The sequence below is a fragment of the Triturus cristatus genome, chromosome 5_2 (assembly GCF_964204655.1).
Source record: "Triturus cristatus chromosome 5_2, aTriCri1.1, whole genome shotgun sequence".
Classification (NCBI taxonomy): Eukaryota; Metazoa; Chordata; class Amphibia; order Caudata; family Salamandridae; genus Triturus; species Triturus cristatus.
This window is the reverse complement of record NC_140588.1, coordinates 198,692,779-198,705,712: the sequence shown is the minus strand read 5'-3', so window position 1 is coordinate 198,705,712 and position 12,934 is coordinate 198,692,779. Positions and strand designations below refer to the sequence as shown.

Sequence of the window (12,934 nt, the reverse complement as noted above, 5' to 3'; positions counted from 1 at the left end):
AAGTCTTCCTAGAGTTGAAAGAAAAACGTTGTTGTGTCCCAGCACTAGGAATGCCAGATTCCAATTAAGATTTTAACTTATTTTATAGGGAGAGGGAGTGCTGCGCTCTCTAAGTGCTACCTCAAAGACATGGTGATGGTCGGAAGCCTGTGGCATACTTCTCGCCTACCCTTGGCACTGTTGCCTCAATTCTGCACAGATGCCTTAATGCCCCGGTAAGTGCTAGTATGGAAAAGAGTGAGAGCATAGTGATGGGATATCCTTTAACTGTAATGGGTCAACACTCTATGAAGCTTTTATTAACACAAACAAAAATTCAATATATGACCAATAATAGGCTCACTAAGTATGAGCAGATAATTTTGTTAGCGGATAATGTAATTTTGAAACGCTGTCAAATTGTCAATCCATAAACTTTAATGCCTATAAATTATACTGTTTGTGATTAAATTAAACTGGATTTCCTAGATGGCACGGATTTATGCAACAAGCCTATATTGGATATTAAGGATGAACCCCTAATTGAGCCTGACCATGTAATTTGTCGATGACTCAGGGTTGAGAAATAATGAAGGTACCCCAAGAGCAGCTTAAAATGTGTGTACAATAAATAAAGTTGTCGATGCTTCAAGGGGTTAACTCAACACAAGTTATTGCCCTTACAAGAGCCTGCAGTTTGACTGCTCAAATAACAGTGACTATATTTACAGATAGTACGGCTTTGGTGCTATGCATGAGTTTGGGCAATTAAGGTCCCAGACGAGGTTTCATGACCTCTTCTGGTACACCTACTAGAAATGATGTCCAAGTGAAAGATTTTTTGGAAGCCTTACACTTGCCAGCAGAAATTGCTGTAGATAAATGTGCAGCTCATCAACATGGGAATGGCTATACTACCATGGGAAATAGGTATGCAGATTCGGAATCACAATATTGTGCTTTGTTGGCCTGCACATTTGATGGAAATTTCACGTGAGTCCGAGGAGGACACTTTTTTTTCAATATTGATTAAAGTAACCGATACTTGGGAGGAATTAAGGAGAGTACAGGAAAATGTTTCAGAAGCAACAGAGTTGGATCAGAGCAGGTTGTGTGAAAAGTGCAAATGACATATGGCTGTCAGCTGATGGGAGACCAGTGTTAGATTATTATTCTCAATTACATGATACTTTCATGGCTAAACACATTTAGAGAGGGATTCCATTGTGAGCTTCTTCTGACAGAATTGGTTTAACCCCAGGTTTAGGATGCTTGCAAAAGAAGTATGTCATAGGTGTGTGACAGGTCAAAAAATCAATGCAGGGAAAAGAACACACATTACACTGAGTCACACAGGGAGATCAGGAGGTCCTTTCAACAGAATGCAAATGGACTTAATTGAAATGCCTTTTGCAACGGGCTGAGATATATCCATGTCATTGTATAGGTCTTCTCAAGATGGGTGAAAGCCTACCCAAGCAGAGGGAATGACAGTCACACAGTAGCAAAACTTATTATGAGAACCGATTTGCAGGTGTGGAATGCTGGTTTCTCTGGAATCAGATAGTGGGACCCACATGAACAATGAGGTCCCGAGGATGATTTGCACAGCACTACAGATTGAGCAAAGATTACATTGCAGCTAACGAACTGAGGCTTCATGTATTGTTGAACAGACTAGCTAAAGTCTGTGCATCAACATCACTGAAATGGACGGATGCTTTACCTTTGGTGCTGATGAAAATTCAAAGTATTCCTGATAGAAAGACTGGTTTATCCCCCACGAGATTCTGATGGGCTTTGCAACGAGGCTGTCTGATATACCTGCCAATGCACTCTTAAATATCACAGATGATATGATACTCAATTACTGCAAAGGATTAGCTGATGTGGTCTATTCTGTTTCTTACCAGATTGCACCTGCCACTAAATATCTGCATCAATCCAGGTGTTACGAAGACTTGATTGTAACAGAGTTGGAAAGGCCCCTTCCAGGTCATTTTAGTTACTACTACTGCTGTTAAATGCACTGGAGTGCCAAATTAGGTGCAAGCATCACATACTAAGAAGGTGAGAAATCCCAAACAAGAAATTGTGCTCTTCCATCCTGAACGAAGAGCATTGGTGACTGCACCACCACCAGCTGAGACCACAAAGAGCTGTGTTACAGAAACAGTAACAAGGTGAAGATTCTCAGGCCGCAACACAAATCCACATACCTGTTGTTTTACGGAGTGGCACTGAACTCACTAATGAAGGAGAAGCAGAGACTGGCTGAAAACTTGGAAACCTTACTGACAACATCAGTACAGTTGGAAGATCTGGTTGAAGGAACAAGCACTGAAAAGAGAAGAATAACCCGTAAAGTTGAATGGCCACAGAACTGTTATCAACGAAGACGGAAAAATAGCAGATCAGCTGATCGGTTTTCAACTACTATTCCTGAGGAGACAGAGTCAAGAGATAAAAGTGATACAGAGGAAGATCATCCAAAACTGAGGAGATCAAAAAGACCTAGAGTGCCTTGTCAGAGGTATTCAGCACAAGTGGTCTTACTTTGAGGACCAAGTACTGAATTTCACAATAGATGATTTGTGTGATGTGAGATCCGAACTGTCTGAGCCTTCATGATTTCACTACAATAAGCATTGTTGGGATAAAGGATACTTAACAAAGATAAACTGTGCAATCAAAGTCATTGAGAGAACAAAAAAAATCAAAAAGATTAAGAGACTGACACTAACTCATTTTTTGGGGGGGAAGAAGAGTACCTAGGCCAGAGTCTGCTGGAGAAGAGTAGGGATAACTATTTAGAAGAACATGTAGTAGGGTTAAGGATTGTCTATAAGAAGATTGCCTTGCTGAAAGTTACTCATCCTTACGAAGGTACTTCAAAAATTCTGCATTGAGCTTTTGAACTTGGCTGCATCTCATCTGCTTTTTGAGAAACATGTGTTGCCTTAGAAATAAGTGTAAGTACATTATTTGTTCAGTCTTCGTAATAACACTCATAATGATTACAATAGTGCTAGTAGGATTTTACTTAACACCAGAGAAAAGATTCAGAAATGCAAATACAACAAAAACACATACCTGAATGATGAAGAGCAATTGAAAGCTTCACTTGTCGCTTACAATAGCGAGGACTACTCAACTAACGTCTATTCTAGAATAGTACGGGAATACACACACGTCATGGGAGAAAAAGACAAATGTCTGTGCTCATTTACCATCATCAGTGTCAGAAGACGTCACATAGCATCACATGCCATTATCTTATGGAAATACATGTAGTATAATGCTTTCACTTGAATATAGACATGAATATTTGGAATATGTCTACTCTAATTGTAACTTCATTCTTTCTTGAGTTCCTTTAGTAGCAAACATGAAATTATACCTGCAAGCAAAAGAAACGGACACAGTATGGTTCTATTTCATACCACAGACACCTATAGATAATGTTAAGGCATAACAAAACAATGTAACCTGCTTGATACAACCACTAGAGAAAATTTCCATTATTATTTTAGTGGAAAGAAATACTAACCTAACATGTAGTAAGGATAAACACAATGATGAATGATGTTTTGACAAACGTTTGGAAGAGATAAGAAGACGAATTTAGAAAGAAAATGGCTTACCCAAAATTAAGATTTGACAGTCAATATAAAGGAAAGATTTGCGTTTACAGAAGAACACCCAAAAGAACCAGACATGTAGGGATTAGTACTTGTGAACATACGTTTGAAATAACGGGAGGAACATGGCAAATTTTACAGGGAGAAGAATCTGCAATTCAAGGAATTTAATTTGTTTGTGAACAAAATGATAACTTTCTGCTGCCTGGGAGGGTATATGCTATTTAGCTTTGCTATTTCCTAAAATGTATCATGGGAATAGTATAGATGCTTTAACAATAACACTGCGGTACAAAAGGGGGTGGTGATAGACAGAGCATCAGAAACAATCAAACACTCACACCCAGTCAACAGATCTGGGTTTGATCCATCACCGTTCTTTAGCCCACTCTGCCACCCCAGTTCAGACATGGCCATATGCAAATCAGTCTGACCTTGTGCCTCATGGGAACAGCCAGCCCGAACTGCCAAGCCATGCCTTCCCTGGAACGGAAACAAGCTTCCTAGGACCGGTTTCTGGCATTTCAGCCGTCTTCAGCCAGGCTTGCTTGATTCCAGTGGCAAAGTGAGCAAGGGACTCACGTCGGAGCATACCCTGCCAACTTATGGCGAACAAAGCGGTAGAAAAGGGGGTGGTGATGAACAGAGCATCAGAACCAATCAAACACTCACACCCAGTCAACAGATCTGGGTTTGATCCATCACCGTTCTTTAGCCCACTCTGCCACCCCAGTTCAGACATGGCCATATGCAAATCAGTCTGACCCTGTGCCTCATGGGAACAGTCCAGCCCGGTGATGGATCAAACCCCGATCTGTTGACTGGGTGTGAGTGTTTGATTGGTTCTGATGCTCCGTCCATCACCACCCCCTTTTTGTACCGCTTTGTTCGCCATAAGTTGGCAGGGTATGCTCAGACGTTGAGTCCCTTGCTCACTTTGCCACTGGATTCAAGCAAGCCTGGTTGAAGACGGCTGAAATGCCAGAAACCGGTCCTAGGAAGCTTGTTTCCGGTCCGGGGAAGGCATGGCTTGGCAGTTCGGGCTGGACTGTTCCCATGAGGCACAGGGTCAGACTGATTTGCATACGGCCATGTCTGTACTGGGGTGGCAGAGTGGGCTAAAGAACGGTGATGGATCAAACCCAGATCTGTTGACTGGGTGTGAGTGTTTGATTGGTTCTGATGCTCTGTCCATCACCACCCCCTTTTCTACCGCTTTGTTCGCCATAAGTTGGCAGGGTATGCTCCGACGTGAGTCCCTTGCTCACTTTGCCACTGGAATCAAGCAAGCCTGGCTGAAGACGGCTGAAATGCCAGAAACCGGTCCTAGGAAGCTTGTTTCCGTTCCAGGGAAGGCATGGCTTGGCAGTTCGGGCTGGACTGTTCCCATGAGGCACAGGGTCAGACTGATTTGCATATGGCCATGTCTGAACTGGGGTGGCAGAGTGGGCTAAAGAACGGTGATGGATCAAACTCCGATCTGTTGACTGGGTGTGAGTGTTTGATTGGTTCTGATGCTCCGTCCATCACCACCCCCTTTTGTACCGCTTTAACAATAACACCAGCACAGAGACACACTTGTCGTACAGAAAGTGGAGGTGAAATTGTAGAAGACATATTTGGTACAATCATTCAGCCTGCGGGAGTCATATTAAATGACAAAAGGATTGTTAAATTGCCAACTGTTGTCGACAAACTGCCAACCAGTACTTCTGGAGCTTTATTAATAGTCAACACTGAGCTTGTAGCAAAACAATGAATGGTTTTACAAGATCATCTGGCATTAGCCATTTTACTCAAAGAGAAAGGCGGAGCCTGCAAGATGCTTCAATGAACCCATTGTTGCTCATGCATACCTGGCGAGAGGTCATAGAAATTCTAAGAAGCAAGCTTCCTTTATCTAGAAGTGAACCTAATATTGCTGAACTGTGCACAAATAATTCAGAAGTCTGACCTTAATGTGACATGCTTAGAAACGTTCATCATAACTGCAGAACGTTCTGGTTTTAATCATAATGTATTATTTTACTAAGCAACATATTGTTTATGATAAAAACTTACGTTTCTCACCCCATTTCACCTGGTGCCTGAATAAAACAGTTGCACATTGCAAACAATATTTCTTGTTCGTATTAATGAAATGCAATACTAAACAGTATTTTGCAAAGAATGTTTCTTCTCTTTAGTATAGTTTCTTGTGTACGCAGTGAAACAATTATTTTAGAAGGCCAACCTGCGATCAATGCCTATGGGAACTAAGGCTTATGCTTCCAGAACTTAACTATGTAAGAATGTCTGTAGCTAACATGTGATAAGGCTTTGCAAAACTGCATGTATTTTCGTGGGTAAGGAAGAATGGAACCTGCAAACGAGAGGAGAGCTGCCTTTTGATTGGTCCAGAGAGAAAGAAATCATATACAATGTCTGCAACATGTATCCATTTCCTTTTATATTACTGTGTGTTCCTAGTTAGTTGCAATGCTTTTCAATATATTTTTGCCCATGCCTTTCTGATGCCCTTGTTCCATGCTCCTACTCAGATGCTTTTAGTCCACTCCTTTCATATCTTTTGACGGCCATGGCTACTGCTACTTCTGTTCATCCTTACTTCATTTTTAAGCTTTATTTTTACAAACTGCTACTGCGACTGTATGATTATCTACCAAAACTGATTGAGACTCAGCTGAGATTCATTAACACCCCTTTTATGGGAAGTTCTGCTGCTTAAAATTGACTTTGTGCTTTAAACTTCTGTAATCTCACTGTTTTCCTTTCAATCTGAACTCTTCATGAGTTCTATTAACTCTGGAATTCTGGTCTGAAAGTTAGAACAGGGTGTATTCCTTTATGGAAAATGCTTGATGCATTATTTCATCCGTTTGATTCTAACAAAACCTTTTTATGAGTTTTCTGTAAACTTACTAAAGCTTTATTGACTAGTATGAATAAAAAAAGAAGAAAAAGACAATTACTAATCTCTTATTGAGAATAAATGTTTTAAAACCTATCTAAAACTCATCACTGACTGAATTGGGAATTTGTATGTCATGCTAAAATAGCTCGCTGAATCATAATACGGTGACTAAGATCCATCGCTGTAAGCAGAAGAAACCGGCACGGAAACGGGGCTTAACCCGAAGTGATGGTAATTTTAACAGTGGACCACATTATTAAAATGTGGCCCCAATCCGCGCATCACTTTCTATGTCCTGCAGAATTACTGTTTCTGCTGATAACCACCTACCTACACTAGGCCACACACACCCAGTGGTGAGCATTAGGGCTTTTCACCCCATGCACACACTTCGGTTACCCAGCAGAAGCGCCAGTTCTGCAAATATACTCCTGAATTTCCTTTTACATGGAGTGGGGAACCAGGCCAGTTGGCAGATCACTAGGAAAGCTGTCAAAGCTACCTGGATTTGGTTAATACTCTCAAGGATTGTATGACAGAAAGGAGGTCATATGTAAGCAGCTCCATGTTGTGGTTACAAAGTAAACATTTACAGGGTTCAGGTCGTGCACGGACTCCAAGAGTCAAGCCAGACCCCATGCTCGCCCATCTCTACGTTTCTCAAGTTTGGAGAGTCAACCACAAATGAAAATCGGACACAGGGCACTGCCATCCGTGGAATGCTTAGTGTACAGTAAGCCTGACAGCTCACGGGGGCGCACGGACCTACACAAGTTGGTTAGGATGGGCCAAAGACGAATGCACTGGATTAATCTTTAGGCTAGTCTTGCTAATAAACTCAAGCGACGTTTTGGCTAAGAAGCAGCTAAGATTTAAGGCTGTGCGCAATAAATAGCCACTTTTGTTCAGCTCACCTGGCTTGTGGAGTCGGTAGGCTCCCTCTCTCACTGGCACAGAGCGACCGAACGAGGGCACCGAACTTGTAGCAGAGATACCACCTGCACTCCGCCCTGTCAGTCCGTTGATGGGCTGCTTCTCTGCGAACCGGCGTAGAGATCTGGAAATTCCCTATGCACTAGACCGGTGTTGATTGATGGAACTACACCGCAACAGCAACCTCCCGGCTTCTACGCGCGTCACAAACGCGACGTCTCTGTTTCTCTGACGTCCTTCTGTAGGGACCTGTGGGGAAACGCTAGGACGCCATTCATCCAGCAACTTGAAACGCGCGTGCGCCACGAATCCACGTAGGAAGTAATGTGCCTGCCCGTGAGAAAATATTTTATTCTCCTAGCAACACAGTTCGAGAAAAAAAAAAGTTCGAGAGAGTTCTAATACTTTTTGGTGTCATTTCTGTTTCGACCGCATCACGTTCGGCTCATCCCTTAATGTAGCAGCGACTCTGCTGCAATTCTTGTAGCGTTCTTCTCACACTTAGACGTTTGTTTATGTATAGAGGATGCGGTGGTCTCACTGCTAGACTGCCAACTTTGGAGCTGGGAAACCAAGGTTCGAGCCTCGGCGTCCGCTCCACATCCGGTGATTCAGGGCAAATCACTGAATCTCCCCGTGCATATCAAAACAAGCATTGGCGTAGCAAATAGGTCTCGCCTGTGGGACCTTTTAAGTGATTAGCCATGCAACAGTTGATGTTGTTGCACCAAGGATATTGTGCTGCATAACTAAATACTTATAAGGTCCCAAAAGTGAGACCTATTGGCTATGCAAATGCTTGTTTTTATTGTTATTGATTTTACTGCTGGAATATTTTTTTCTATTTGTAATAGAATATCAGTAGTAAATCTGTTAACCGAGAATCCCATAATTACTTTTATTAAATAAAAAATACCACACATTAAACGATTTCTGCTCTCAGCAGAGCACAGAGAATCTGAAAGCTGTACCAATGCATGATTTCTGAACCATCTGATCTTTGTTTATTCTGTTTGATAAACACGTAAACATATGTTTGTTCCGCTCTTTTTAAAGAAAACTATAAGATTACCTCAAAAGAGTCTCTAAGTAAAGCTGATGTGAAAACACCAAACTACTTCTAAAATAACCACATTCATGAGATGGCTACTTCGTTTGAGACATGCCATGACAAATTTTCTCTCTTCTTCTGTATTTGGGATCTTTATAGGGCCTACCAGTCAGAAGTGAACAACCTCTAATTGCCTTTTAGTATCAAGTACGTATCGTTCCGGTTGCCCTATGTGCATAATGGCATGTGCACTCATACTGCTGAGCGGTGTTTGGTAATGCAAAGTCTTTCATGGCGTTCAAGGGGCGAAGTCGGCAATGAAAGATGTCACAGAAATACCACAGAGAAGGGAAGTAATCCACGGAAGATCTCAGAAGAGGCTATCCTATTCAATCAATGTTAGACCCTCTCTCCTTTATTTATTATGGAACTTTGTAACGCGCTAAGGGTCTATTTTGTGTTATCGGTGCACTGTCTTGTATTGCCAAGGCCTCAGGTGAGGACAGTAGTGCTGGTTCAATTTTCAGAGTGGGTGTGCTGCCATCAATGTTACAGCACCCAAGTCATAGTGGTTGTGAAAAATCCAAACGTCACACAAAGAACAAGGTAGCAAATGAGCCACACCCATTACGCAGGAGAATGGTATAGGTGCTGTATGCAACTGGTGGTGCACCTTGGAGCACTCTAACCAAATATATTAATGAATCATGGTGTAGTTGGGCACGGTCATTGACAGATAGCACATTTTTCAGTGATAGCCACTAAATGTGCACAGACATGCAGTTCTACTGGTAAAACGACAGTGTGCGGGAATTGGTTTTATTATTTGCACATAACCTGGGGTGTAACACAAGCCCCTACAGCACCTGCGGCACAGGGTCCCCAAGACAACGGTTTCCGTGAGCACATCAGGCGCCAGTTCACGGGTTTACAATAAAATATATGTACCTTTTATTGAGTAGTAAGCGCGGGGTAGATCAGGTAACCTGTGCTCAGGTAAATCTGTGGGGCAGTGTGCCACTCCGGGAACTACCGCTCTTACCTTCATCTTGTTCATCTCCCAGACACACAACGGGATGGCAACAAGCAGACCCAGCACATAAAGAAGCACCACAAGCGGCCGGATCCAGAGCCGCCAGTTTCTGCAAGTGCACGCCATGATCGACGGCAGCACGGGAGACACGAGCGGGTCGGTGAGTGGTAAAAACTAACGCCTTGTGGGGTTGTGATTCTCGTGTGAAAATACTGGCAAAACACAACACCAATAGCAGCGCTCTGTTCCCTCTACCACTCAAGCACAACCCAGCAATAAACAACAACCATCGGCTTCTGGCTTCAACGACATACCTATTGGTCTGCTGAATAAACGTCACTCAGCCCGGAAGAAACCTACCCAAAGTGATTGGCTGGAAATTAAGTCCCCACCTATTATGTCTTTTACTCCGCCTTTTCTGGTGATACTTAGGTATGATTTGCTTTCAGTGAATGTCGTAATTAGTTGATGTAGTCTAGAGGATTGTCATGTGACTGACTAAAGATGTGTTTTTTTCCTGAGATTTTCACGTAAGTAATTAATGGAGTGCGGGTAAAGAAGTGCGAATTTCAGTAGGTGGTGATCAGGGACGCAACTTGACCCGAATTTCGGAGAAGGGGAACAGGGCAACCACTGGAGGTGGGGCGAATACTTCAAACAATGAGGCGTAGCTATTCTTTGGGCCAATACAAAGTCATCGTGATCACGATCGCTGTGAAAGCGAAAGTGATCGCGATGACGCAGAAGGGAGTTATTGAGTGCTGCTGGCTGGCCTGCACGCAAGCGCTAGGCCAGCCAGCAGCACTTAAAAAACTCACATACAAAATGTCTCTCCGAGCCAGCGCATGTGCTGGGCTCAGCGAGACCTAAAAATGAATGTGTCCTTGTGTAATGTAACTGGTGCTCATGTAAAGCGCTCCAATACCTTCGGGCCGAGTCGCGCTATATAAATCTGCAAATATATAGAGAGCTTTTTTTTTTTCTTGCATATTTATATAGCGCGAACTCAACACGAAGGTATTGGAGAGCTTTACATGAGCACCGTATTTACATTACATATTCAAGTGATTTGCCCAGAATCACAAGATGTGGACGTGACCTCGAGGCTCGAACCCTGGTTTCCGGCACCAAAGTCAGCAGTTTAAGCCGACGGACCACTTCCTACCCCTGACTAGGCGTTGCTGTGTACTGACTTACATGAGGGCTCCGAACTTAACGAAATGACCTATACAACCGGGATTCACACGGGACCCTATTTTTTGTATTAATGTATTACATTTTTTTTTTGCTGATTTATGTAGCGAAAATTCTACCTGAAGGTATGAAGCGATTTATATGAGCACCAGTTACGTTACACAAGGACACATTTACGTGGAGATTAATTGATTTGCCCAGCATAACTGGATGCTGAGCCAACGCTGAAGCTCGAACCTGGCCCCACTCTGCGCTCCATGTTACTGTCCCTCCCTGTTAGTTTGCTTCCCTCCCTGCACCCATCTTGCTCTTTCCCCCCAACCGGCACCCCCATGTTGCTTTCCCTCTATTTTGCCACTCTATCCTCCTGTTGCTTCCCCCACCCGTCCACCATAATCTCCACTTTAGCCTCCTCTCCAATGCAGTCCACTTGTTTCTCCCTTTGCGCTTGACTCCCAAAGAAGCAGAGGATATTTCCAGCTTCTTTGCCATTGAGCAAATGACCTGCACGATTTTTGGAACAACTTCGTTGGAGAACATATACTGCAGCTCCATTTCTAAAGGATCATGGCAGCAAAAAGTGCCTGGGACCTAAAATTGTGGTCTCGGTTGTCACAGTGGAGGAGGTCTTGCCCTCTGCTTTCTTTCACTGAAGTACATGACTATCCACTCTGACTTGTAACACTAGCTCTGCTTTTGCCCTCCTAGAGACGCTACAGCGTGAGTTCCAAGGACTCCACGGTTTTACATCAGGATTTTTTAGGTCTAACCTACAAGACAGCTTTAGCTGCCTGTGGCTAAAAGCCTATTGTGGACCACAGTACCAAGTGGGATGAAAAATGTTGGGGACAGGGTCTGTAAAAGGGGCATGGCATGGTTTAAAACGTGAACTGTATTCCTGTGTTTTACACAGCATGCTGCTTGACCAGACTTTTGGTGCTTCTTTATGAGTTTTCTGCATTTTGCTTGTCAGCTGTTGATATAAATGAGTAACCATGATTTTGTTGTACATAATTAGAATTGGTAATTGCAAATGGTAAATATATGACCTCCACTCTGTGAGCACAAGCGAGAGTCCAAGGTTTGGATAAACATTTTAAATGAACACTATTATAGCCCACTGACTCGCACCACCTTCATCCTCAACTCCAGATTTTTCTATCATGCCCCATTATAAACACCTTCCCACAACCAAAACTCACTGGGACGGCCAAATAGGGATAATCTCACTTGAAGGAAAAGAGAGTTTATAAATGTTAACAAATAAGGAGTCATAGATATAAAATGCAATGTACATACAGTGACCTATTATTAAAACCATTGGCGATGTTATAAATTCCAAAGGCAAGACATATAGGCTTTGCCAATGCTTGTTTTTACTTCTTTTTTTGTCATTCCTATTCTGTATTGATAAAAAAGCATATCTTTTTACTGATGGGAACAGCATTGGCAAAAAGCACTGTTAAAGCCAATAGTTCTTCATTGGTGACACCAACAACTGGGACCTATTGGTTTTGCCAATTCTTGTTTATATTGGAGTACCTTAATGAGGCATGGCATTGTGAGCATGCACTGAAAAGATTAAATCACCGAAGTGTCTTAGAGACAGCAAGCACATCAATACCCTCAGGCTAGCATTGCTGTGCGTGCTGTCTCTAGGACACTTCAGTGTTCTAGTGTTCTTGTCAGTGAATTCAAGGGCCAGCACAGGTCCTTTGCAACCTTGCATGCTAAGTTTATACTAATGTGTATGGAATAACTAAAATTGATTACTTTGAGTGCATTACAACTTTTGTATTGTTCACAGTGAGCAGGCAGCCACTGCCTCCCACTTTCCTGCGCGACAATGTACTCTGTGAGACCCCTCCTGCTGTGGCTATCACCCCCTGGAAGCTACCTGATGCCAAGAGGTGCAGTGAGCACAGGACTTGGATATGGGTGGGGATGGTGTGTGTCCTGCGTGTGGGGTGTTCAAGTATAGGTTTGAGCTCCGCTATTAAATTCAGGATGCTCTCTTCATCCAGCCTGTAGTTTGTATGGATCTCCTCCTCAGTCCGCTGGAACAGGGTTATGCGCACTCGAAAGATCCTTTCCTGGCGTCTCCTTCTCTGTGCAGCAGCTCTGAGTCGGAGCCTCCTGGCTATCACATACAGCCCAGCCATTGTGGAAAATATCTGTTGCATTGTGGG

At 43.0% G+C, this 12,934-nt stretch overlaps 1 protein-coding gene across 2 annotated transcripts in view; it reads right to left on the bottom strand.

Annotated features, from left to right (window-relative positions):
* TXNL4A (thioredoxin like 4A) overlaps positions 1–7,762 on the bottom strand; it is a 60,860-nt gene extending 53,098 nt beyond the window's left edge. The window contains exons 1-2 of one of the 2 annotated variants that reach the window (XM_085606983.1): positions 7,449–7,680; positions 2,199–2,319 (exon numbers count right to left, since the gene is read on the bottom strand). The gene's annotated coding sequence lies outside the window, so the exon portion shown is untranslated. Of the gene's footprint in view, positions 1–2,198; positions 2,320–7,448 lie in introns of both variants that reach the window. The other variant, XM_085606982.1, reaches the window with a different exon arrangement.
* Positions 7,763–12,934: the final 5,172 nt, after the last annotated feature.